This window comes from Alexandromys fortis, unplaced genomic scaffold, assembly GCF_014885135.2.
Source record: "Alexandromys fortis isolate MF-2015 unplaced genomic scaffold, M_Fortis_MF-2015_v1.1 scaffold_94, whole genome shotgun sequence".
NCBI lineage: Eukaryota > Metazoa > Chordata > Mammalia > Rodentia > Cricetidae > Alexandromys > Alexandromys fortis.
Window position 1 is genome coordinate 3,628,108 of NW_026067979.1, and position 26,534 is coordinate 3,654,641.

Here is a 26,534-nt window from a genome sequence, read left to right on the forward strand (position 1 = left end):
GAGCAAGGGGTATACAAAATAGTGGGGACAGCACTGGCGTATTTTTCCTCATCAGCACACACACACACACACACACACACACACACACACACACACACCCACTCAATTATCTCAAATTCTAGAGAGGATCGTCCACCCTAGGTTAGTGCTGTGGGTAGGTAACGGTAAGACTCCGCTCGTATTTGCATTTTCCACTCTGGTCTTTAAAAAGATTCGAGCCTGGGGCGTTGAATACGAGGGAAAACGCTCTCGGAAAAGCTGTAGCTTTAAAAAGTACACTTTTGTCTTTCTAGAATTCCCGTTGTTGGGCAAACCCAGGTCGGGAGGTCAGAGAGGAGGAGGTAGTCATTTCCGCGAACTGTGTGGGGGTAGTGGGGTGGTAGAAGACAGCCAGAGAGGCCAACACCGGGCATTGAAAGCCTTAAAAGTAACAGTCTCTTCCGAAGCAGGTTGCGCTCCGTTTGCCTCCGAAGATTCAAGCTAGCTCGAGGTTGCGCAGATGTTGCCTTTGTTTAAAGAGACAGTAATTAAGGACAGGGTGGACGTAAGTTTGAGAAGCGTGACCTATTTTCTTTTGATCAGCTGTCAAAAGAAGAGCAGGGGGTCTTCTTAAGACAGCCCCCTCCGACCATTTCCAGCTGTTAGAGAAAACTTGATAAGAAAACAAGGACAGCCCAGAATACTGTATGTGCCTTCTTGGGACTAGGGAAATGGTTTAATTCATTTAGAAAACAGTTCTCGACGTGACCTTTTCTGTGGGTCTCCTCTTTTTTCCAGCTACAGACACACCCCACCACCACCTATGAATGTACCCGTGATGTTATTCATAGATCAACTGTATTGAGCTCTGGTCAATATGTTGCCAATTTTTCTTTCAAATAGCATCCTCGGTGACATCAAAGCTTGGGGAAGAAGGCAGCACACCCCAGTTCTCACATCTTTAATGTCACATAAAATAATGCAGTTTTCTGTTGCTCTGGTTTCTTCCCATGTTGCCTCCTTCACTGTGTGGTTGGACACATGAGAATTTGAACCAGCTAATGTTTGAAACACACACCGTGTAAAACAAAAGTTCTCCAGACAGCAACCTGCTTTGGTCCCCTAGTGCTCAGTGACAGGACCCCAAACTACAGGGAAGGGCAGGGCTGGAAAAGCTCTCTTTGATGGACCCCCATGCTGAAGTTGCTGTTGCCCTGGCTTCAGGCTCAAGTGGTAGCCAGTGACTCCCTAGGCTGATGCAGCAAACACACAGAATTTCCACTTAAATATTTTTCAAAATGATAAACTAATTTGCCAGACCACCGAGGTATCTCTGCTCCTGGGAATTGTGTTTCTGTGCTGAGAACGTAAAGGTGAGCTGCATTTTTTTTTTCCTCACTCACTGCCTGGCTTCCTCCCTCCTCCCTTTCTCCCTCCATTCCTCTCCCCCCTCCACCTCCTCTCAATCAATATTGACGATCTCAGGAAAATGATGAAATTGCATTGGGCTTCTTTGTATATAATTTCATTGGGTTAAATTAAAGCAGATTTTTCCACGATGTTTTTCTAATAGCTTTGACGTTTTATATTCCAACTCAGACCCAATTAAAGGGATAATGAAAATGCTTGCTTAGCCAACATCCTAATTTTTTTTGTTGTTACTGATTTGGCTTTTAGATGTTTCTTTTCCATCCTTTTTAAAAAGGAAAAACTATTTATTTTCCACATCATGATAATTTGAACAGTAACAATACTAATGAGATTTTGAAATATGTTTTGAAACACTTTGGTGTTTCTTTCTCATTATGTCTTTAATAAAACAAAAGGGAAGAGCTACTTTTTAATCATCCCTTGTTTAGCCCCATGCTCTGGTCAAAGCTTCACAAGTTCTTTAGGTCAGGGGTTTGTGCTCTGCTCTCCCTCCCTCTCCAGCATTTGATTCACAAATAGTCTATGGAACTGTACTGCCCAGCAGCCGTTTCTGTTAGAATCTGGGGACCTGTGTCAGGCTTTGTGTCAGGACTCGGAGATCCACATCTGCAGGTCACACATCCTTCACAATCCGAAATGTAAATGAGAATGGAAAAAAATGTTCGACAGCTAGATCTTTGCACAATGGAAGAGGAAATATTCAAAGCTTCAGTTAGACATGGCATGAGAACACTGAAAATATTTGCTATCAGTTTTCCATTTGTACTTTCTATATTAAAACTGGGGAGACTCAATTAAAACAGGAACTCTATAAATTATTCACAAAAAATACAAACAGACCCTAAATCAATACAATCTGGATAAGATACAAAAGGCTTTGTTTTAACTTAAAACAAAACAAACAGACAGAAACCAACAGCAGCCATAGTCTAGCCTAGAAGGCACAGGGCTAGAAAGACACACGCTCAGCATATACCCAGGTTTTCTGTAGGCTCAAACACATTTGTGCTACAGCTAGGTTGATCAGAGCAGTACCAAAGGAGGGGGGGGGGGATAATGGTGGGCTGTTTTGGACTATTTTATTTTTGCCCTTCCCCAAACCATCTGGCGTGTGAGTGTAGGGGTATTGATCAGGGTGTGTGAGCTGCAGACCCCATGCCAATCCATAGCCTTTCTAGCAATCAGCATCGCCCATGAATTGCAGCTGTCTGTATAGCTCCGGGACAGAAATCTTCACACACAAAAAGCCCCCCCCCCCTTATCAAACACATCATCCATTTCTGGGTAAGTCAATATCATTTCTTTGTCATTGTGTGAGGAGGATTATGCAGGAGAAAGTTTTTGTTGTCTGTGTGTAGCTGCTGCTGTTGCTGCTGCGACAGCCTTTTTCTTCTTTTTTCTTTCTGTCTTTCATTTTTTTTTTAAAGGAAGGAGAGCAATTTTCCAGCCATTGAATGGTAATGGTTTTCCAGTAAGGCCTCAAGCGTTTATATGAATCGGACAACAAATGGCGTTTTAATATTGTGGGGGAATTTCAAGAAGAGAAAGAAATTCTTATGTTGCTGTACACAAATAATAATAGTGATAATAGAGGCTTCCTTTTAATGCTGGAGAATTTTCTTCCCTTTTCCCAGAGTCTGTAGTAATGAAGACCCGGCCAGCCTCTGTGATTACACGTGCAGATGCACGGTAGGTGTTTGTTGCGAAGAGGGAGCCTTCAGAATTGTGGCTCTGTTTGATATCTCCATTAGCTTCAATTTTCTTCTGTCTGAAAGCTTGGGCTGGTTGAACACAGGAAGAAGAAAACTAAAACTAAAGCCAAAGCCCAGCCTAAGTTCTTTCAGCTTCTCACCCTGTAAATCCACTGACACCTTTCAAATGTGCTGTTGATGTAGGAAATAATAATAATAATAATAATAATAATAATAATAATAATAATAATAATTTTTAAAAAAAGTTTTCTAGTGGTTCAAGTCAAATCAGTCCTTGGAGGGGGGAACTCCTGCCTCCTCTTATGGATCATGTTAAAGTATTTCTAGGTGAACAGAACCTTCAAATGACTGCCCCTAACTGCAGAAGGTTGGCAAAAGACGCTTTGCTGAGGGGTGCAGAGAGCTGGTGTCTGTTAATCTTTTCTTCCAGCTTATCTGGCCTCCTAGGGGGAAAACTGGAGCTACAAGAAGCCGGGTTCCAGGAGAAGCTTTTTCTTGGAATGACAAGTTTAACTATAAGACTAGAAGGTGGAGTTGAAGGTGTGTGTGTGTGTGTGTGTGTGTGTGTGTGTGTGTGTGTGTGTGTAGGGGGGGTGGGGATGTTTGAGAACAAGTGAGAAGGGACAGCCACCAACCTAAAGAGCATAGGTACTTGCTTACAGGAACTGACAAAACTAGACTTCAGTTGAGCGGAGACACCAACGGATCCACCTGCTTGGTTGTAAAGAAAGCCAGGAACTAGGTCACCAACCCTAATATTTCTCTCTCCTCGTAGATTTGAAACCAGCTAAAGTTAGGTGCCCAGTTTATCTGTCTGTGTTACTGTCTCTTGCTCCCTAGTCCCCTTTCTTCACGGCTGGAGGAGTTCTAATGGTAGTGAATCCTCTGAGCTGGACAGACCTTAGCTGAATCTAGATACTATAGGCTGGGCCATCAGTACCTTTCCTGTCTGGAATTTGCACCCACACCCTTCTCTTGGTCTGTTTTCTAGGCTGCTAACATTGCTGAAACTGCATGGAGAAACATTTTTATCTTTGTAGAAAATGCAATAATGATGATGATAATAATAATAATAATAATAATAATAATAATAATAATAATAATGTATGAGGGGAAGTTGAGGGCTCTAATTTGCGAATACTCAAATACGGAGGACTTCCTTGGGGAAGCTTGTGACATTTTCCGAGATGGGAGGAGGTTAATTTTCACTAAAACTACATGGCACACATAAATAAGTAACTTGAAGCCCAAGAACGAGGCATTTCTCCCACTCGACTTTCAGTTCCCAGGATTACCTGCCTCGACCTCAAAGCCCCGCGGCCTCGGTTGGGAGAGTTTGCGGGTAACTTGCGCTACGCTTTCCCTTTACAGAGTGTTTCCAGACGCACTACTCAAATGGGCTGAAGATGAAGTTTTTCTTTTTGTCAGTTGTCACCTTACAAAAGGAGACTGGGCGTGAGGTCCCTTTGTCCCGGTCAAGTTGCGCGTGAAATCTTTTTGTTGTCTTTTCTAAAGAAAGGCAAAAGTTGCAGTTGGTTGTAAAAAGGACAAATTTAGCTCCTTGAAAGTGGAGCTTTTTTTTTAAAGTTGCCTGGAGACACTAAGTACGGTATCACTTTTTAAAAATTTATTAACCTCTAAAAAACATCATTTATTTGTTCTAGAAATCACGATTTTTGAGGACTTAACATTATTTATTCATTACTACGAATGCCTAGTACTTTCTCAGGGAAAATGAATTTAAAATATCTTTCATTTGTTGTAGGTGCCACGGGAGAAGATTTTTAGCATAAAGTATTTTATACCCTGGCCAGAACTGAAACTTGAGAAACAGACATTTCGATTTTAAAATAGATATTTTTAGTCGAAAACTAATATAACAGGGCTTTAAAAATGTTTGTGTGAATTCTGTCCGTTTATTAAGCTCGCGCATTTTTTAAAGGCTTTTCGACTATCTGCTCTCAGAGAAATTTAAGAAATTAAGTCATTCTGAGTCGATCTTTCGGGGTAACACTATTAAAAGGCACACAACACTTTAAGGTTGTTTTAGGAGAATTTCATGACCACAAAACTGTCTCGATGTCACCTTACGAATTCTGAATCGTTTTGTTTGCAAACGCGTGTTAGAAATCAAGACTAGCTACCGCGGGAGTTGCAGGTGGCCAGGGGGCTGTAGTCATTCTCGAAGAAAGACTTGCACTAATGTACCAGTGTGCTCTCTGGCCGGACTCAATCGGTAAGGTTGTGGAGAAGGAAACTGAGATACAGACCCCGGGCTGAGAGAGCAAAGTAGCCACCCTGCAACCTGGAGGGCCCGGAAGACCTGTTGCCCCCCACCCCCACCCCCAAAGTAGCATTTGTAGGGCAGCGGAACGGCCCTGGTGTGGGGGTGGCTGTTTGGGCGGGCCAAGCTTGGAGGTGTGGAATGGGCTGGAGGTGGTGGTGGAGAAGGTGGGAAGGGAGCCCAACCGGTCCAGGGTGACTGTGGAGACCATAGAGGAGGGCGTCGAGGCTCTGGGGGTTGGTGTGGAGGCCTCGGTGTTTGGGCTGCAGGTTGTGTGTGTGGAATTAGAGGCTCCACACACTTCAGAGGAAGGCCGATGTGGTAGGGACTGGGCACTGAGGCCCTGGGTGCCGGCCTCCAGACTGAGTCAGGTGGGTTGGAGGTCACAGAGTCGGGTATCGAGGTTGTGAAGGTTGGTGTGCAGGTCATGGAGGAGGGGTGGACGTGGATGGTGGGTGCAGGTATTGAGGCTGTGGAGGTAGGTTGGAGACCTTGGGGGGGGGGCAGGTACACTGGCTATGGGGGCTTGAGTGAGCAGGGCTGGTTGCCAGCAGCCGGGTCCGGTAGCCCTGGGGCTGGCGAAGGTTCTCTTTGCGAGGAGGGGGCAGCATGGCCCAGCCAGTGGGGAGGAGGAGGGAGTAGGTCAGGATTGATGTCTAAATCAATGCCATTTCTAGGCGCTTCTATCTTCCTCAAAGGCAACCGGCTTTCCGAGGGTGAATTTCCTGTCCCTTCGGAAAGTCAGCCCGAGAAGGGTGTCTGCACAAATCACAGCTGCGACTGGGAGAGAGGGACTCTAGTGTGGTGGTTGGATCTGCAGCCTGTGGTTCACAGGAAGGGGCTGTTGAATCTGAGCTGGGTCTCTGTAGAGCGCCCCGTTTTCTCTCACCTTCCTCAGCAGTCAGGCCTGCTCCCCACACCTGGCTCTGGCTCCGCAGCCACACACAGAAAGGCTCCCCTTCCAGGTAGCTCTCCCAGCCTAGGCTTAGGCAGAGGCCGCCCTCTCAGCTTCCCATTGACCCCCAGTTTGAAGGGCTCGAGGAGGGGGCCCCTATATTCTGACGCCAGGCAGGCCTGGCTGCCTCTGATTTAATTATTCACTGATGAATCAGACAGCTGCAATTGTGAAAAATCAGCGCCCACTATTGATTCCAGGGTCGAATGGGGGTGGGGAGGCTGCGGGGGAAGGCAGGAGCAAGCCTGGACCCTCGGGTGCCCTCGACCCGGCGACCTCAGCGGGCATGAAGGCTGGGCTCGGAGCACCGAGTCCAGTCGAGCGCTTCCCTCCCCACGGACCCGCTCTCGGCACTATGGGGCGCGGGAGCAGCCGGCCCCACCCTCGGGCTGACCCGAGGAGCCCCAGGGAGCATGGAGGACTCCCGGCCCTGGGCTGGCAGTGCAAGAAAATTCGCCACCAGCAACAAGTCCCCGTGTCTTGGCAGCGGCCAGGGCAGTGGGTGGCCCAGTCCCCCTGTCCCAGGGCTGAGAGAGGAATGTGTATCCCGGGGAGAAATGCCAGCGTCCTCAGAACAAGGGAGCGCGGCTGGAGAGTGCGTGCTAAAGGGCCGGTCTAGTTAGAGCTGCGTAATTGATGCAACAACAGAGAAGGCGTTTGCTGAATCCATTGACCCAAGGCCTTTGTCTTCCGTATCTACAGCCGAAAAGCACCGGAAGCCCACGTAAAGATTTCACGTCTCTTTATTGTTCCACTGAAAGACATGTATACGGGGTTTCATTATATTTCGAACTTCTTTTCATACTTCATTTTTTATAGAAATCGCGTTATGCAGCATACACGCAGGTAAGCAGGGTATCCAGTTAACTAAGCGCTCCTTCAAGTATTTCATCCCAACCCAGCCCGCCCATTCTTTTAAAAACTTCTCTTAAGTATTAGCGATATTCTTTCGTGAGTTTTGTTCTTCTTCAGGCCCTATTTGGATAGGGATGAGCACCAGCTCCCTGGAGATCGGACATAGCAGGGGTGGGGTTGGGGGTAGGGTGGCTCGCATTGAATTTCTGCTGATCAAGCACAGGTTTCAGAAAAAGCTCTTTCCTTTATTCCTCACTTGAGTTGATTTAATAGGTTTTTAATTTGGGGTAACCTAGTTTGGGGGGGGTTGTGTTTACACAAACCAAGCAGGATACACTCTGGAAAATTCTTTGCCGTGGCGTAAATGGATAGCAAGGTAGTAGAATTCTTGAAGTAATTCTGAAGAAGTCTTTTAAATTGTAAACGTGGAAGTTTGTGACATTGCCTGTAGATTCTTTTAGGAGGCGAGGAGAGGAGACCTTTATGGTAGAGGGAGGCAGAATGGGATGGGTGAATTTACAGACAAAACACTGTCCATTCCATAGAGTCAGACGACAATGATGAAAGCAGGTGTGTGTGTGTGTGTGTGTGTGTGAGAGAGAGAGAGAGAGAGAGAGAGAGAGAGAGAGAGAGAGAGAGAGTGTGTGTGTGAGAGACAGAGAGTGTGTGCGAGAGAGAGAGAGAGAGAGAGAGAGAGAGAGAGAGAGAGAGAGAGAGAGAGAATACTTTTTGTCTTTTAAGAAGCTGTTCCCTAAGCTACTGAACCCCTTCCACCTCAGTGCACAGGGTGAATGTCAGCCCATATTTAAAGTTTAAGTCTTCGTTTCTATATTCTCTCGGCTTCCTTCCTTCCCCCTTTCCTTCTTCCAGTTTCCTCCCCATTCACACACTTAGTACACCTTCAGATGCTCCATTTGAAAATATTTAACTCTCTCTCATGTTCCCCCTTGCTGGTTTTAGCTCTCCAGACAGTATTCTAAGTTTCTCTCCTTTTTTGGTGTCAGTCTCCTTAGTGACACTATCCACAGTGAGACAGTGAGTTAAGACATTTTACAGCATACTTGGGGAAATAACAGCAAACCTAGTTTAGAATAGATTTTTAAAAGATTTAAAAAAAAACTTAGCTCTGGCATCAAGAAGAACTTGACTTATCTGGAATGTAAATCAAGTAGGTGCAAAATACAGGCTGTGGGAGCGTTGAAATTGTAATGTAGATGTAAAATTATCATAGCTAATTAATCCTTCAAGCCTAGCTTTTCGCCTAAGAAATATTCGAGTGTCTACTATCTGTCTACTAGTGGTTTTACTTGGAAGTAACAGAATTTGCCTTACACTAACTTAAGAGGGAAAGAACTTCAGTGGACTAACCCAGGCAACTGACAGAACTAAAGGAAAGCCAAGCAGAGGCCACGGAGAACAAAGTACAGGGAAGAACCGTCTGCATCTCCGCTGCTGTATATGAATAGCTCCCATCCCACCGCTTGACTTTCCGTCGTCTGTACAAGATCTGGCAGTGTCTGTGTGTGTGCCTGCCTGCTTGCCTCCTGCCTGCCTGCCCACTGATGCATACACCAGAGTCTTAGCTGCTAGGACTTTAGGGAAAAAGGAAAGAAGGGCATTGTGTTCCCCCTGGCAGTGCACACATCGGGACAGAGTGCTTGGAGAGTGGGAACAAAAACAGAGCACCAGGAACCATAGAACCGCACAAATGCTGTGGATCAAACAGAGAGCAGTCTGCATGTGGCTCCTGCTATTGCGAATCTTGTATTTTCAATAAGATGATAGCTACTCACTTTTTAAAATGTAAACTCTAAAAACAACAAAGGATTATTCAGATCCTATTTATAAAATGTTTTATATTGTATCTTTTGGTTCTTTTTGGTGTGATTGGCTGTGGGTGAGGAGAAGTTAAAAATTATTGGTTCAGGAGGCCTTTATATCTAGTCCATGACCCTAAACCTCAAGGTCAAAGTGGACAGGGACCTGCATTTTAGTCCTTTCTTATTATTGACTAGCTAGTTGATGAAGGCCTTTGAGGGTCTTCATGGTCCCCTGCATTTAAAGCCTTATTGGCACGGGTCAACTATTATGAAAATTGGTCTTTATTTTTTTATATTTTTACCTTTATAACAATATTTTTTAACTCTTTGAAAATTTCATACGGTGTATTTTGAGGACATTCACTCCTTCCCCCAGTTCCTCCTGTAATAGCCTTCTCCATCTCTTTTGCCCATCCAATTCAGTGAGTGGTCTTAGGAGTGGGACGGGCAAATAGGGTTTAGGCTCATTTTCTGTTGGTTCTTTAGGTGTCTTGATTCTGAATCCAAATGGCTTTAGGATTTCTGGACTTAGAAAGTTATTTCTGGGGGACTGGAGAGTTGGCTCAGCAATTAAGAGCACTTAAAGCTCTAGCAGAGGACTTGAATTTGGTTCCCAGTGACCACATCTTGGCTCATAGCCATCTATGACTGCAGTTCCCAGGCCTTCTCCAGCTTCAGGCACATGTGTGCACTTACATGCATACAATCAAAACACTGATACACATAAAATAAAGTAATTTTTTTCCCCTGAGACAGGGGTTTTCTGTGCAGTCCCACCTGTCCTGGAACTTGCTCTGTAGATCAGGCTGAACCTCAAACTCTGAGATCTTCCTGCCTCTGCCTCCTGAGCACTGGGATTAAAGGGGTGTGCTACCACCACCGGCTTAAAATAAATCTTTAAAAAAGTTATTTCTGATGAATAAATTATAAGTAAGAAATTACTTTATATCTTGGAAAGCCTTCAGAATTGTTTCTTCAAAAATGCATTTTCTTTCTAGGTCCAAATGATTTATGTTGGCAGATGGGTTGCAGCTTTCAGTCTCCAGTTATGACATGTTGACTCTTTTCTGCATTTTTAGACTAAAAAGGCAGACATAATGAGCAGAGACTGTGAGAGACCCAGAGACGGTCATAATTTAAAGTGATTGTCTCCGCTCATGCCGCTTTTCTTTCAAAGGGCGTTTTAAGCTGTTTGTGGAAAAAACAAACCCAACTTGACAGGGTGAAACCCTCCCTGCAAACCCCAGTTTCCTCAGCGTGGAGCCATAGTGATATTTATTCTAGCATCAAAGTGCCTTGGCTCGGAAAGATGAGGGAACAGTTGCAAGGGTCATGTTTAACGTTAGGTTTGTTGCCCAACATAAGCAAACAACAGCAGCCCTTGATATCTCTGCATCCTTGCTGCACTAGAAAACTGGGCCATCGATCAAGCGACATATGTGAGGCCAGTTACTTGTCTTGTATATTGGTCCTCTATTGAACCCATTTTAAAAGCGAACAATTTCTTTAGATAGCAGCCATATAAAGTTATAAACAGTTAAAATACTGATTTCTGCTTGATGGAGTTACTTACAGGGGTGGGGTTTGGTTTGAATAGACTGCAGCCGGCAGCAGGAGGTGCTAAGAGTTTCTTCATTCTTAATGCGCCCAGATTTTTTCCTCCTTGGCTTCTTTGCCCTCTCTCTAACCTACTTCGACTCCTACTCCTCTTTAGATACGGAATTTGTCAACTTCTTGGTTGAGATTCATAGTAGAAAATGAATTATGTTAATTCTCTCTCTTTCTCTGTCTCAATAATTTTTTCCACTAAAAATTCCCCCTTAAAGGACATTTATTTATTTAGTATGCATGTGTGCAGGCCTGTGGAGGTCAGAGGACAACATGAAGGGGTTACTTCTTTCCTAGGTGGGTTTAGGGATTGAACTCAGGCTGTTGGGGCTTGAGGAAAGCACCTTTACCTGATGTGAGCCATGTTGCTAACCTGAAATTTTTTTAAAAAAAATATTTCAATTGACAAAATTATATATACTTGCAATGTGCAGCATGTTAGTTTGAAAGGTGTGTGCTATGGAATGGCTGGATGGAGCTCACTAACATAAGTGTTAACTCACTCTGCGTGTGTTAAGAATATTGAGCCACTGTGGTACAATAGAAGCCTGAGTTTACCTTTTCCAACTGAAAGTTTGTCACCTTTGACTAGATTTCCCCAAACCTTCCAAGCTGCTACTCTTTCGACCCTGGCAGCCATCATTCTGCCCTTCTGGTCCCATAACTTTGACTTTTTAAGATTTCAGATATTAGTGTGAACATGCAGTTTTGTTTTTCTGTGTGCAACTTATTTCCCTTAAAATGGTCCCCCCTAGGTTCATCTGTATAAGACCATAGAACTTCCTGAGCTGAATAGTGTGTTTACGTACACCATGAACTATTTGTGTATCTACCACAATTTCTCTATCTGCTCATCTATTGGTGGATACTGAGATGGATGCCCTGTTTGACTGTTAATATTGTTGCAGTTAACATAGAAGAATTAACAATATATCTCTTTGAGATGGTGATCTCATGTTCTTTGGAAATTTCTGGGACATCTGGTAGTTAGTTCTATTCTTCCTTCTTTTCTTTTCTTTTCTTTTTTTTTTCTTTTTTTTTTTTTTTTTTGAGACAGGGTTTCTCTGTGTAAAACCCTGACTGTCCTGGAACTCTCTTTGTAGACCAGGCTGACCTCGTACTCACAGAAATCCCCCTGCCTCTGCCTCCTGAGTGGCTGGAATTAAAGACATGTGCCACCACCACCCAGTTTACTTTTTCTAAAAAAAGAAATGCATCTTTTAAGTATGAAACTCATGTTTTAGATTAATTCTGATGACTTAGGGACACACTCTTTGCTCGTCTGCTTTTGTTTCTCTGTTTTCATATCCCGTTCAGAACCTGCCACCTGAGGTGAGCCCCGCATTCCTGTTTGCATATGCAGTATTGAGCATTTTGTTAGTTGATGCTGCACGATGCTGCCTTGCCAAGGAGCTTCCAGTGGCGAGTCACAGAACCGTTGATTCTCCTTTGTATGATGTCTTCAATCAAGTCTCTGCTGCAGGCTAAAGGGCTGCTCATCAAAGCTTCAGAAAGCAGAGTCAATGCACTGAACAGAAAATCAGGGTTTACCATAAAATACAGATGTGAGGACTCAAACAACATGGTATAATTTAGCAATGAACAATTGAACACCCTTTATTTAAGTTGAAAGATATAAATATAAACCTGGACTGTGGCAGTGATGTGTTGGACAATATACCCAAGGATGCACGCTCATATCACAAGGACATTTGCTCGATCATAGCAGCATTGTTGGTAGCCAGAACCTAGAAACCATCCAGATGCCCCTCAACCAAAGACTGGATAAAGAAAATGTTGGTACATTTACACAATGGAGTACGACTCAGCAGTAAAAAATACAATGACATCATGCTATTTGCATGAAAATGGATGGAACTAGAAAAGACCATCCTGAGTGAGGTAACTTAGATCCAGAAAGACAAACTCGGTATGTGCTCACTCAGAAGTAGATATTAGAGATAAAGCAAAGGATAACCAGCCTGTGGTCAACCCAAAAGAAACTAGGTAACAAGGAGAACCCTAAGAAAGACATACAAGGATCCCCCTGGGAAGGGAAAATAGACAAGATCTCCTGAGAATATTGGGAATGTGTATGGGGGGGAGGGAGGTGGAAGGAGAGGAGGAGGGGATAAGATGAGGGAGGAGAAGAACAATGTAGGGATGGGATGGTCACGATGGGAGGACAGAAAGGGAGAACAAGAAAAGAGATATCTTGCCTGTGGGAGCCATTATGGCAAGTGAGAAACTTGGCACCAGGGAAATTTCCAGGAATCCACAAGGAGGACCCCAGCTAAGACCCTAAGCAATAGTGGAGAAGGTGCCTGAAGTGGTCTTCCCCTGTAATCAGATTGATGACTACCTGTCATCAATAAATGTCATCATAGAACCTTCATCCATCAATTGGTGGAAACAGAGGCAGAGACCCATAGCAAAGCACTGGACTGAACCTCTGGAGTCCAAGGACAAGCAATAATATGAGCAAAAGGATCAAGATCATGATACCCACAGAAACAGTTGGTCTGAGCTAGTGGGAGCTCACTGACTCGGGACTGATAGTGGGGGAAACCTGCATAGGACCAAGCTAGGAGCTCTGAATGTGGATGACAGTTGTGTGGCTGGGGCAGTCTGTGAAGCCACACTGACCATGGGATCAGGGGATTTATCCCTAGTGCTTGAACTGGCTTTTTGGAGCCTATTCTTTTTTTTTTTTTAAGATTTATTAATTTATTATGTATTCAGTGTTCTGCATGCATGTATCCCTGCAGGCCAGAAGAGGACACCAAATCTCATTACAGATGGTTGTGAGCCACCATGTGGTTGCTGGGAATTGAACTCAGGACCTTTGGAAGAGCAGGCAAAGCTCTTAACCACTGAGCCATCTCTCCAGCCCCTGGAGCCTATTCTTTTTGGAGGGATAACTTGCTGAACCGAAATATAGGGAGGAGGGCCTTGGTCCTGCCTCAGAGTGATATGTCAGACTTTGTTGACTCCCCATGGGAAGCTGTATCATCTCTAAAGGCTGGATGGGAAGTGGAGTGTGGGGAGGAGGTGGAAGGAGCGGGGAAGAGGGAAGGGAGTGGAAACTGGGATAGGTATGTAAAATGAGAAAAGGTTGTTTAAAAATAAATTAATTAAAAATAAAAAAATACAATGGCAATAATTTGCTGTAGGTTGAGCAGCTCTTATTTCAAGTGCTTGAGGCCGGAAATGTTTGGTGTGCCAATTTTGGAATTTTAGGGCACTTATTTTCAAATGAGATCTACCTGTCTAAACATGAAATTGAAATTAATTTTTGCTTTGCATACATTATATACACATATCCTGAAAGTAATCTTACACAGTCTTTTTAGGGAGTCTGTGATAGATGAGTTTAAGTGTGGAATTTTCCACCTGTGGTACCATGTTGGTGCTCAAAGATTTTTAAATTAAACATGCTTAATTTGCGTTAATATGAAATAGTTTTCTTTGGCTGCACAATATGCTTTAGACTGCATTATGAAAACTAGAGTATACTGAATTGGCTGGATGGCTGCCAAGGCTGATGATCTGAATTTAGTCACATGGTAGAAGGAGAGAACCAACTCTATAAAGCTATCCCCAGACACACATTGCATATCTCTCTGTCTCTCTCTTTGTCTCTGTCTCTCTTTCTCTCTCTCACACACGCACAATAACATAATAAAAATAAAAGAAAAAAGATGATTGTACAGCTTATAGGGCAGACAATGGGTGCCCTATATTCTAGGCTGCCAATTTATTCAACTCTGGTCACCTCATGTAGTGACATTTCATTTGTATTTTAATAAATAAATAATTTCATTTTTTATTTTATTAAGTAAATAATTTTATTTGTATTTTAGTAAATAAATAAAGCTTGCCTGAGGACTAGAGAATAAAACAACCCCACTGGTCAGCCTTACAGACCAAGCAGTGGTAACACACACCTTTAATCCCAGTAGCCACACTAGTTTGCCATAGAAACTGGGCAGTGCATGCCTTTAATCCCAGTGGTGCACACCTTTAATCCCAGCCCTAGACAGGATTATAAAATGGGAGAAGACAGCTCACAGTCTCAGTCTCATTCTGATATTCTAGAGGCAGGATCACCATTTCAGACTGAGGTCAAGGTAAGAGCCAGTGGCTGGCTGTTTTGCTTTTTAGATCTTCTGGTTGAACCCCAGTATCTGTCACCCACCTTTTATTAATTGTCCTTTAACATCACCTTAATCTGGACATTGATAAATGAGAGCTCAGCACAGACCCTCAGGATATGAGGGGAAAAGGAATCCCGGAGCAGAAAGTTCAGGCTAGAAGAGAGGCACGTGGCCTGGCACAGGACTGCCCTCTCAAATATTTGACTCTTCGTCACATGGTGGGGACAGGCCACGTAGCTTTTCCTGCCTCTAGTTCAGATTTAGGGGCAAAGGCTAACACGGGCTGCTTCTGATTTTAGCAATTGCCACCGGAGAATACAGTGGGTTGCCACACAGCACAGCAGAGCTCCCCCAAGGCTCCGAGACTGCTGGGTGAGGGAGCCCTTAGTAGGTATCAGCGGAGGTAGGCAGAGGGTCCAAATGAGTCATCTCTAAGCGAACCACAGGATTTCCTGAATTGAATATTAAAAAAGTAAACAGTGACGGTGATTTGACTCATATAGCTTTAAAAATAAACTAACGCCGAATATCTCCAAGTTTATACATTTAAAATATACATGCTGAGACTTTCCTATCACAGAGCACTACAAAAGTGTTTCTTTTCAGAAGTATGATTCATTGTTTATTTGTTGCCTGGAGTTTTTCTACAATTAAATAAAGCTCTAAAAACCCAATTGCTCTTGGACTTCATACGTTGAAATAACCTTCACCAGTTATATTTTAATGAGATATTTTATATTATCTTTGTTCCACTTTGCAAGTCATATTTACCCCAGTGGGCATGCTGGCATCACCTTGACTCCCTCCCAGCACTCAGGAAGCTGGGCAGGCAGCTCTCCATGTGGTAGAGGCTAGCCTGGTCTACACCGTGGGTTCTAGGCCAGCCAGGGACACATAGTGAAACCTTGTCTCAAAAACCAAACCAAACCAAACCAAAACAAACAAACAAACAAAAAAGACAATACCTATATACATATGTCTGCAGACATGGGTCTATGTTTAGTGAACAGGTACAGACCCAGACTCTGCCGGGAGGTAGTACTATATGATACTTACCATTTATAGCTTTCAAGTATCTGAGAACCTTCAAGTGTTATCTCTAAAAAGTCTGCCCTAAGGATTGTGCCCTAATGTAGTATTAGTAGTCATATAACTAGATACTTCCTATTCTCTCAGAGTGACTTGAATTCATTGGCCCGAAATCTAGATAACAAGCCGTACAGTACCTACCCCCCTCATGCTAGAACAATTCTCGGATTATTTACAGGATAAATAAGCCTGTAAAACTTGCCACAGAAAGAATTTATCAGATAAAGCCATACTATATGATGATGCAGTGAGTCGTTCTGCCATTTCTGTATTTTTTTTTTAATAAAGAGATTGGGCAAAACGGTCAGTGTTGAGGGTCTCTTCCCAAAGAATACGTGATCTCATCTGCAGCTGGCTCTGGATGACAGCGGCACCCTTTGCTGGCTGAGCAGGAGGATTTAGTATCACACTTAATTAATGGCTTTCATTTTACATCTCCTTCCTAAAACTATTCTTCATTCAGTAGCTATTTATGGGATACCTGCTCCTGCTGGCCCTCAGCTGGGCAGGAGTGTCATATAGATGAATGAGGCCAGGGGCTGCTCCTCGGTGGAATCACACATTCATCAGGGCTTCCGGGGGATATGTGAGGGAGCAGGGAAAATACTACTGCTCCCGTTTTATTTTATTTTAACTGAAAATATTTCTTTATTAATATTGTGTGTGTGAGAGTGCATGCATGCATGTGTGTGTGTACATGTACATGTATGTGCCTGTGTGAATTTATGTGCAGGTGCCTATAGAGGCCAGAATAGGGCCTCAGATCCATTGAAACCGGAGCAACTGGTGGTCATGAGCCACCCATATGGGTTCTGTGTGTTCAGGTCTCCTGCAGAAGTAGCTAAGTACTCTTAACCGCCGAGCCCGCTCTCCAGTCCTTACTGCTCCCATTTTAAAGATGGAAAAGTGATGTCTGGAATTTATGTGACTTACTAAGGACCATACATCTAGTAAGTGTCACATTGGGACTTGGGTCCAAGGCTTTGATTCAGATTCTAGTTATATTTTTACTGTATTGCACCTACATTACTGAGACTGTTGTTTGACACAAAAAGTGACTTTCTTATCAGCCTGTTAGTGTAGACTTTTTTTTACCTGAATCCTCAGAATAATTCATGCCTATGTATAGAGATTTGTTTAAAAATTCATTATATATAAATTATATATAATNAAATTAAATCCTGAGTACTGGGATTAAAGGTATGTCTGGCTATTTTTTAAGATTTTTTTTAATTGAAATCAAATTACAGTATTCCTTTCTCTTTTTTCTCCCTCCACCCCCTCCCAGCTACCTCCTCTTGACCTCCTCTGACCCCTCCAAGTTGATAGTCTCTTTTTGACCTTGTTATATGCATATGAGTGTGTGTATACAAATGTGTATAAATACAATCTGACGAGGCTATTTTTGTTGGTGGTGTGTATATTTTTTCCGTACTGATCGATCACTCTGCATTGGACAGGTAATGAGGGGCCTGGGGGTGGATAACTCTCCTTCTGCCGGCAATCATTAACCGCCTGTAGTTCTTTGTCTAGGGTGGGACCCCAGGAACACTCCCTTCTCCCATGTTAGTATGCCCACGGAGATTGCCATTGTTCGGTTTTGGTTTATGTAGCAGTTTCTAGGAGAGATTGTTTCCCAGCAGACTTCCGTGTATTCTGGCTTTTACCATCTTTTGCCTCCTCTTTCTCCACGTTCTCCGAACCATAGATGCAGGAGCTGTGATGTAGACGTATCTTTTGGAGCTGGACTCCCCATGGTCCATTGATTTTCAGTGGTCCCTTGTGTCCACTGTGGTTCTCTGTGATGCTGTAAAGAGGGGCTTCTGCGACGAGGGGGGGTAGCTATAGTTACCTGTGGGTCTAAGAATGAGGTTTAGAATGTAGTAAGGAATTAAGCTGGTTTAGCAAAGCAGCAGTAGTGGATTCTGTTCTAAGATTGTGTATCCACATGTATGTGCGAGAAATAATACACACAGACCCCCTGTACCCTTGCCACAGTTCCCACCAATGCAAATGCTGGAAAATTAAGCGCAGTGTCAGGATAGTCACACTGACAGTCAAGACACAGAGCATGTCCTTCCTCTCGAGGGTTTTAAGTGGTACCCTTTAGAGCCAAACTCAACTCTCTCACGTCTCTATCACTTTCAGTTCTGTCATTCCAGAGTCAAGAGTGTTTTAAAGGTACAGTCACGGATAGACTTTCATCCCACTCAGTTATCTGTAGACACACTGAAGTTGTTATGTGTATGAACGGCATGTTCTCTCTTACTGATAAGTAATATTTCATAGTAAGATGTACCATAGATGTTAACTTTTGTAAACATCCAGTCTTTAAAGCCAGTTTCCAGTCTGAGGCTGTTATAAACGTAGGTGGTATGAACACACATGCTTTTGTGTGAACAGACATCTGTATTTGTCTGGGACAAATGCTCAGTAGTTGCCTTAGTTTCTTTTCTGCTGCTAAACCACCAGAAACAAGGAAATTTGCAGAAGAAAGAGTTTGTTTGGGGTTGTGATTCCAGGGGGCTAGGAGTCCATCAAGGCCGGGAAGCATGGCAGTAAGTAGCAGGCATTGTGGAAGGAACAGGAAGCTGAGCGCTCACGTCTTCAAATGCAAGTACAATGCAGAAAGGCAGAGAGAGTGAACTGTATGCTGGGTGAGACCTTAAACTCCCAAAGCCTGTCCCCAGGGACAGACTTCCTCCAGCAAGACCAAACCTCCTAAACTTCCCCAAACAGCATAGCCTACTGGGGAGTAAGTGCTCAAATATGGAAGCCTATAGAGGATAGTCTCATTCAAACCCCTACAGTATGGTAGTTAGTGGGCTGCCTTGTCATCGCCATTATTATTATTATTATTATTATTATTATTATTATTATTATTTGAGTTGAGAATGACCTTGCACTTCTGATTTCCTTGCTTCATCTCCTAGTGCTAGGATTACAGGCACAGACCACCAGAACCTGTTTATGCAGTGCTGGGGGGGAGAGAGAAAACCCAGCATGCCAGGCAAGCGCTCTACCACCTGAGCTATAATCTCAGCTCACCTCCATCACTTTAGGAAGAAGCTACTCAGAGTGACTCCGGCTTTCGATTCCCACCAGCAACGTGAGAGTAATTCAGTTTCACCACACCTTTGCAAGCATTGATACTGTTGATGGTGTTTTAGGTGAAGACAAGGCAGTTTTGCAGTGTGTAATAATTTCATGTTATAGACTTCTCTCTGATGTAACACAATATTTTCATGAGTGTATCTGCAACTTCTATATATGTGTCATTGAAATGTCTGCTCATGTATCTTGCCCACTTCCTAAGTGGAGTTTTTGAGCATATTTATATTTTATTATTGAATCCTGAGTGTCCTTTTGGCGTTAGATAGTAGTCCTTAGCCATGTATATTATGTATAAGTATTTTTGCCCACTTTTAATGTTTCTGTTACCCTTTAAATATACATTTCACAAAGTAAATGTTAATTCTCATCAAGTTCAATTTATTATTTTTGCTTATGGACTATGTTTTTTGCTTCAAGGGTAGGAATAATTTTCCCTGGGCCTGGATCCTAAAGATATCCTCACACATTTTTCCCGATAGCTTTGTAGTTAACATAACATTTGTGATCCATTTTAGCTAATTTTTAATAAGGAAATTTATAATGATTTTTAGTATTTTATTCTGTATGAGTGAGTGTTTAATCGCCGCAGTTCCAAACATTGAAAGGCACACCTTTTCTCTCATGAATCGTCCTTGTGCCATTTTGAAAAATTAGTTTGACAAACATGTGGGCTCTCTATTCATGAATTCTCTGTTCTCTATTAGTCTAAGTTTCTTTCTACTACTATTGCGTGCTACTGATTACTCCACTATGTTAGTCTTCAAATTAGGTGGATTAGTTATTTATTACACCTTTCTTATTCTATTTAAATACTTGTTTTATCCATTTTACTTTGGTTAACCTTTTATTTAAGGATAATCATGCCTATAGCTATAAGAATCTTTCAGAGGCTTTGATAAGAATTGTGTTAAGCCACATATCATTTTGGAGGCATCTGAGATCTTCACTACTTCTCCCATGGGTATGACACGCTGTTCTTTTATATCTTGCTTGATTTCTTTACCACTTTCACTTAGTTTTCAGTGTGAAAAATTATGTTTTATCTTTCCTAAGAACTTCACTTTTCTAGGTGATAGGAATCATAAATCACATCATGTTTAAAATTTTGATGTCCATATAATGTTGCTGTGTAGGACATAGTTGATATTTTTTGCCTTTTGCAACTTGTTAGTTCTATTTTATTTTATTTATAGATCTATTTGAATTTTCTACATAGATATTTATGTCATCTTGAAATAAGGACAGATTTTATTTTATCCTTTCTGGTCTGCACAACTTGCTTTTTCAGATTTTTCTCACTACAGCTGCTGTGTTTAACACACCGATTGGTAACAATGGACATCCTTGCTCTTAATCTTAGCAGGAAACACATTTATTTATTTATTTATTTATTTATCAGCTATTATAATTTAACTGAAACGCTTTGTGGCTTTGTTCTGGAAATTGAAGAAATTTCTCCATATTCCTATAAGACTTTCTGGATAGATGTTCAGTTTTATAAAATGCATTTTATGCTTTGACTGATATGATTGTATAATTTTCTTCTTTATTCTGTTAATATAGTGCGCCACATTGATTGATTTTCTAGTATTGAACTAGTTTGTGTTCCTGGAATAAAACTCATTTGGTCATAGTTTATAATTTTTTTGTATTCTACTAGATTCTATTTGCTAATATTTTGTTAAAGATTTTTACATTTATGTTTATGAGGAATAATGGTGCACAGATCTATTTTTTTTAAAGTGTTGTGTTTGTTTGGTTTTAATATCAGGACAATCTTAGCTTTGTAAAATAAATTGAGAAGACTTCTCCTATTCTTTTTTTTTTTTTTTTTTTTTTTTGGTTTTTCGAGACAGGGTTTCTCTGTGGATTTGGAGCCTGTCCTGGAACTAGCTCTTGTAGACCAGGCTGGTCTCGAACTCACAGAGATCCGCCTGCCTCTGCCTCCCGCGTGCTGGGATTAAAGGCGTGCGCCACCACCGCCTGGCAACTTCTCCTATTCTTAAAGATAGTGACAGATTTAGCACTAATCGCTCACACAATGGCTGTTACAGAACACACACACACACACACACACAAACCAAGAGCTTAGTTGTAGAGAGGATTTTAGGAAGAGGAGCAATTAGGTACTGTTAGCGGGAGTGTGAATTAATACAAATTTTAGGGAAATGATATGGAGGGTTTTTAACGTTGTTAAATTAGAACCATATTTGTACATACGGTGAAAGGACATGAAATCAGTACGACAAGGACACTGCCAATTGTACCTGAAAACTAAACACTCATTGCTAACAATAATTAACATTATCTAAGATGTGGATGGACTCAACCTAATTGCACACCAGAAGATGAATTGGTTGAAAATGTGACACACACACACACACACTTGCATGAAAGGGTTTCTTTGGCCTGCTTATCCTGGTCACAGCAATCACTGAGGGAAGTCAGGCCAGAACTCAAAAACATGGAGTCAGGAACTGAAACAGCCATCAGGGGAACTGTTGCTCATGGACCTGCTTTCCATTGCTTGCTCAGATTAAAATTTTATACAACCCAGGACCACCTTGCCCTCAGTGGGCTGGGCCTTCCTACATCTATCATTAATCGAGAAAACACCCCGCATACTTGCCTGCAGGCTAATCCTGCAAAGTGTTTTCTCTTTCCAGATGAATCTACTCTTGCCAAATTAGCAAAAAAAAAACCCTTTATGACCAATTTGGGTCAAGCTGACAAAAGTCTAAGTAGCCATTACTGAGAGACTGGGGAAGGGAGGTTTGGGGAGATATTGTGAAATAATGTAAGGTTTCACTACAACTTGAGGGCTATATTTAACAAGATACTATATTCTGAAAAAAATCATTAAAGAGTAAGATTTCTAAATTTTTATATGTATATGTGTATAGGTTTGTGTGTGTGTATATATACATATATGTTGTGTGTACATGTATGGGTGTCATATTGTCAGTAGATTATATTGTCACATTTTGCATACATGTATGCAAAGCAATATGTATGTTATTAGACTGACTTAACTTTTCTGCAGTAGATGCATATATCAAAAGATCATGCTGTTTCTGTCAAATATATACACTCTTTCCAATTAAGAATGAAAGATTGAAAGATAGTTCAGCTGGAAAAGTGATTTCTAGTAAAGCATGAGGAAGGACCCAAGTTTAATTTGAAGAACACACTGATTGAAGCTAAGCCTAAAGGCACACTTGCAATCCCTACGTTGGGTAGAGAGAGACAAGTGTAGTTTTGGAGCTCCCTGCCTAGTCAGCTCAGGCCGACTGGTGAGCTCCAGGTCAAGTAGGGACCCTGTCCCCAAGAACAAGCAGTATGGTGCTTGAGGACATGAACTTCTGGCTTCTACATGCACACATGTGTGTGTGCACCTCATCCCACAAACACGCATAAATACGTGTGTCCAAACACACATAATTAAAAAAATGATGAGCGCTAATTCTTCTATAAGTGGTAGAGTTATCTAACAGGATGATCTGGAATAGAATTGGAGATTACTTTTTGGTTGGTGATTTTATTTATTTATTTATTTACTTACTTAATTTTTTTATTGCATTTGAAGGCATTTTCAGGAAATGTTTGTGTTTGAAGCCTTGGCTAAGTTACCATCTTCACTAGCTGTCAGATTTCTCTGGCACAATCCCATTGCCTGCAATGGTGTTCATCAAAACTAAAACTCTAGCGCACTGAATATGCCAATACGCACCCAGTGGTCTCTATCAAATATTTCATCAGCTAGAAAAAACCCAAAGGCAAATGCTGAATATATAATCCAAATCAATATTCTTCACAGAAGAAAACAGTTTGAGACTAATTTTCTACAACACGTTACCTGCTCATCAGTTCTTCAATTTACTGCAGTTATTTCAAGGATAAGATTATGTTCCACGACTCACAGTTTCTCAACTTAAAAAACAAACCTAAGTTCTAAAGGTGTAAACAAGTACACACATAGAAATTGTGATGGTCTGATAGAAATTGGCCCCCAAAAGGGAGCCGCAGTTTTAGAGGTGTGGCCTTATTGGAGGAAGTGTGTCAATGTGGGGTGGACTTTGAGCTCTCCTTTGCTCAAACTTCTCAGCGTGACAGTCGACTTCCTGTTGCTTGCAAGATGTAGGATGCTTAGTTATTCCCCAGCCCCACATGTGCCTGCAGGCCACCATGTTCCCCATCATGATGATGATGGACCGAACCTCTGACACTGTAAGTGAGCCCCTTCAACTAAGGATTTGCCTTATAAGAGTTGCTGTGGTCATGGTGTCTCTTCACAGCAATAAAAACCCAAACTAGAGAGAAAGCAACTGTAAAACACTAGAAAATTCTTTGATGTTTTGGAATTGAGCAGTGTGCTATTAAATAATCCTTCTGTCAAATCACAAACTATTTTGAATGCTAATGTAAATGTTGTTAACCAAAAGCTTAGGGGAATAGAGATAAACTTTGTTTAGAAATAAATTTATAGGACTAAATGCAAGTCTTAGATAAAAATGAAAATGAGCAATATGTATCTATATATATTTATATAATCAAATCTATACACCCATATCAAGATTGGAAAAATAATGGGAAATTAAGCTCAAATTAGGAGTGAAATCATAAAGATAAAAGAGATCAATGAAAAAGGACTCAGATCTGGCCTTGTAGGATGTTCACTGTCTTCAGATACATTTATTCCTGAGAAGGCTTTTGTTTACTCTCAGGGGGAAATGGTCAAGTTTGAGTGCAGCAGATTGACCTAGTAGAGGAGCCCTGGCCCCCAAATCAGCATGTTTGGGTCCTAGTCAGAACCACATGACTTCTTCAGTTTGCACCTTTTCACCAAAAAGGGCTGTGCTGTCTTATATACTCCGGAGGGTTTTGGATCCCAGAGTGAATCAGAAGTCCTTGTGAAGACTAAGACCTAGGACCCTGGTTTGACCCTCCTTTGTACTGACAAGATGTTAGTAGCTCCCATGTTTAGTCTTTAAAATAAGATTTTATTTCTTCCAGAGTTCTATATCAAGAGATGATATGTCATTATCCATCTTTCACAAATAAGTCATATAGGATCGAGTTCCATGTCATGCGGCTTAGAGCGTGTTGCTCAGGAAGAAAACTGGACATGAGCCAGCTTTCTTGTCTGTTTGCTCTCCCTTCCTCTCCTTCTCTCTTTATACATTGATTCGACCATCACATAAAATACTTCATACAACGCCGCTGATCATTGGAACACAAAGATGAATGAGACAAGATAGATTTGATTGTGACAATCCCACACAGCAATTGTGTTAATGACCTGCAGTAAGAATGAAAATCCACCACTGCAGATTATTGTGACCAAACATGGACACGCAATTATAATTTGTACCACAAAGGACTTAAACAAAGAATGTCTATTTCAGTTGAACTGATGTTTTTGTTCATCTAGAGAGGTGGGAGGATGAGGGTCTGACCCCAGGTATGAATAGTATCCTATAGACCATATGAATAGCATCCTATAGACCATATGAATAGCATCCTATAGACCATATGAATAGCATCCTATAGACCATATGAATATGAATAGCATCTTATAGACCATGTGAATAGCATCCTATAGACCATATGAATAGCATACTATAGACCATGCGAATAGCATCCTATAGACCATATGAATAGCATCCTATAGACCATATGAATAGCATCCTATAGACCATATGAATAGCATCCTATAGACCATATGGATAGTATCCTATAGACCGTTGCTTTGATTGCTTTTTATTTGTTGTAGGTTTTATGCTATTATTAGCCCACCCTCTCATCACTCTGTGGCTTCAGTGTGCTATTATAGATATCATATACTTATCTACATTATTTCCTGGAGCGCATATGTGATATTTCACTCCTGGTTTATCTAGGAAGAATGTGAAGCCTAGGGAAAGACCTGTCAGTTCCATGAACTCACCCAGTTATTGACAAAGCAAGGACTGGAACATATTCAGTCTCTTAGTTCTATCTTAGAGGTGTTTGCCTTCTCACTTCCTCAACTGCCCTTGCAATTGTGGTCAGAGAAGAAAATACCAATGATGTTTTTGCCCCTGATATGTTTGGGTAGTGGGCTGGATTTCTAGGCAGTCAAATATTGGCTAAAATAATGCAATGATTGAACCTTTTCTGTGGGCTGTGTTCTTTTAATGATTACCCATTATCTCATTTATCCTTAACTAAGCCTGTGAAATTGGAAGTGCTATGGCCCCTCCCATTTCATAGAAGGAAAAACTGAGGATTAGATCTAGTATTTTGATCATATTGGCAGGAAGTTGTGAAGCTGGAATTATAACAGAGGTATTCCTGACTATGTATTTAATTATCACTCAATGTGGTCAGCATATTTCAAGTCTAGTTATTTCGAAGCACTGGTGTTCATTGTGATATCCATATTGAAGCTTGTGGGAAAAGGAAAAGACAGAAACGGTACCTTGGACAGCTGCACGGTGGGCAAATCAAATGAACTGTTCATCTGAGCTTTTGGTCTGAGGAACCAGAAGAGCGCTGCTCCTTAAAGGCTTTCCTTGACCTAAAGAGTAACCACCTACATGGCACAGACTTGGTAACATTTCTTTTTTTTTTTTCATTTTTTTTATTTTATTGAGAATAAGAAAAAAAAGTTTCCGCCTCCTCCCAGTCTGAAGAGCAGTCAGGGTTCCCTGCCCTGTGGAAAGTCCAAGGTCCTCCCCCCTCCTTCCAGGTCTAGGAAGGTGAGCATCCAAACTGGTTAGGCTCCCACAAAGCCATAACATGAAGTAGGATCAAAACCCAGTCCCATGCTTTTTCAGTCCCAGTCCAGCTGGTCTTGGTGAGCTCCCAATAGATGAACATGGGATGTACTCACTCATAATTGGTTTCTAGCCATAAATAAAGGACATCGAGTCTATAATTTGTGATCCTAAAGAAGCTAAATGAGAAGGTGAACCCAAAGAAAAACATAGTTATCCTCCTGGATATGGGAAGTAAACAAGATTGCAGGGCAAAATTATGGGATCTTGGGGGTGGGATGGGATGGGGGTAAAGGGAAATGGGGAGAGAAAAGTGAGAAGGGGAGGATATGGGGAATTTGGGGAAATGGGATGGTTGGGATAAAGGAAGGGTGGATATGGGAGCAGCGAAGTATATATCTTAATTAAGGGAGCCATCTTAGGGTTGGCAAGAGACTTGAACCTAGAGGGGCTCCCAGGTGCCCAGGGCAATGTCCCCAGTTAGTTCCTTGGGCAGCTGAGGATAGGGAACCTGAAATGGCCCTATCCTATAGCCATAATGATGAATATCTTGCATATCCCCATAGAACCTTCATCTGGTGATGGATGGAGATNAGTCATGGTTCCCTGCCCTGTGGAAAGTCCAAGGTCCTCCCCCCTCCCTCCATGTCTAGGAAGGTGAACATCCAAACTGGCTAGGCTCCCACCAAGCCAGAACTGATGAGAAGCCAAGGTCAATGGCAAGGGGTTTTGGTAACATTTCTGAACTTTAGTTTTCAAATGTGGCTATTTC

At 42.0% G+C, this 26,534-nt stretch overlaps 1 long non-coding RNA gene across 2 annotated transcripts in view; it reads left to right on the top strand.

Annotated features, from left to right (window-relative positions):
- The first annotated feature begins 3,375 nt into the window (after nucleotides 1-3,375).
- LOC126511089 (uncharacterized) overlaps nucleotides 3,376-26,534 on the top strand; it is a 104,072-nt gene continuing 80,913 nt past the window's right edge. For both annotated transcript variants that reach the window (XR_007594603.1, XR_007594602.1), the window contains exons 1-2: nucleotides 3,376-5,777; nucleotides 7,064-7,207. This is a non-coding gene — a long non-coding RNA (uncharacterized lncRNA). The remainder of the gene's footprint in view (nucleotides 5,778-7,063; nucleotides 7,208-26,534) is intronic.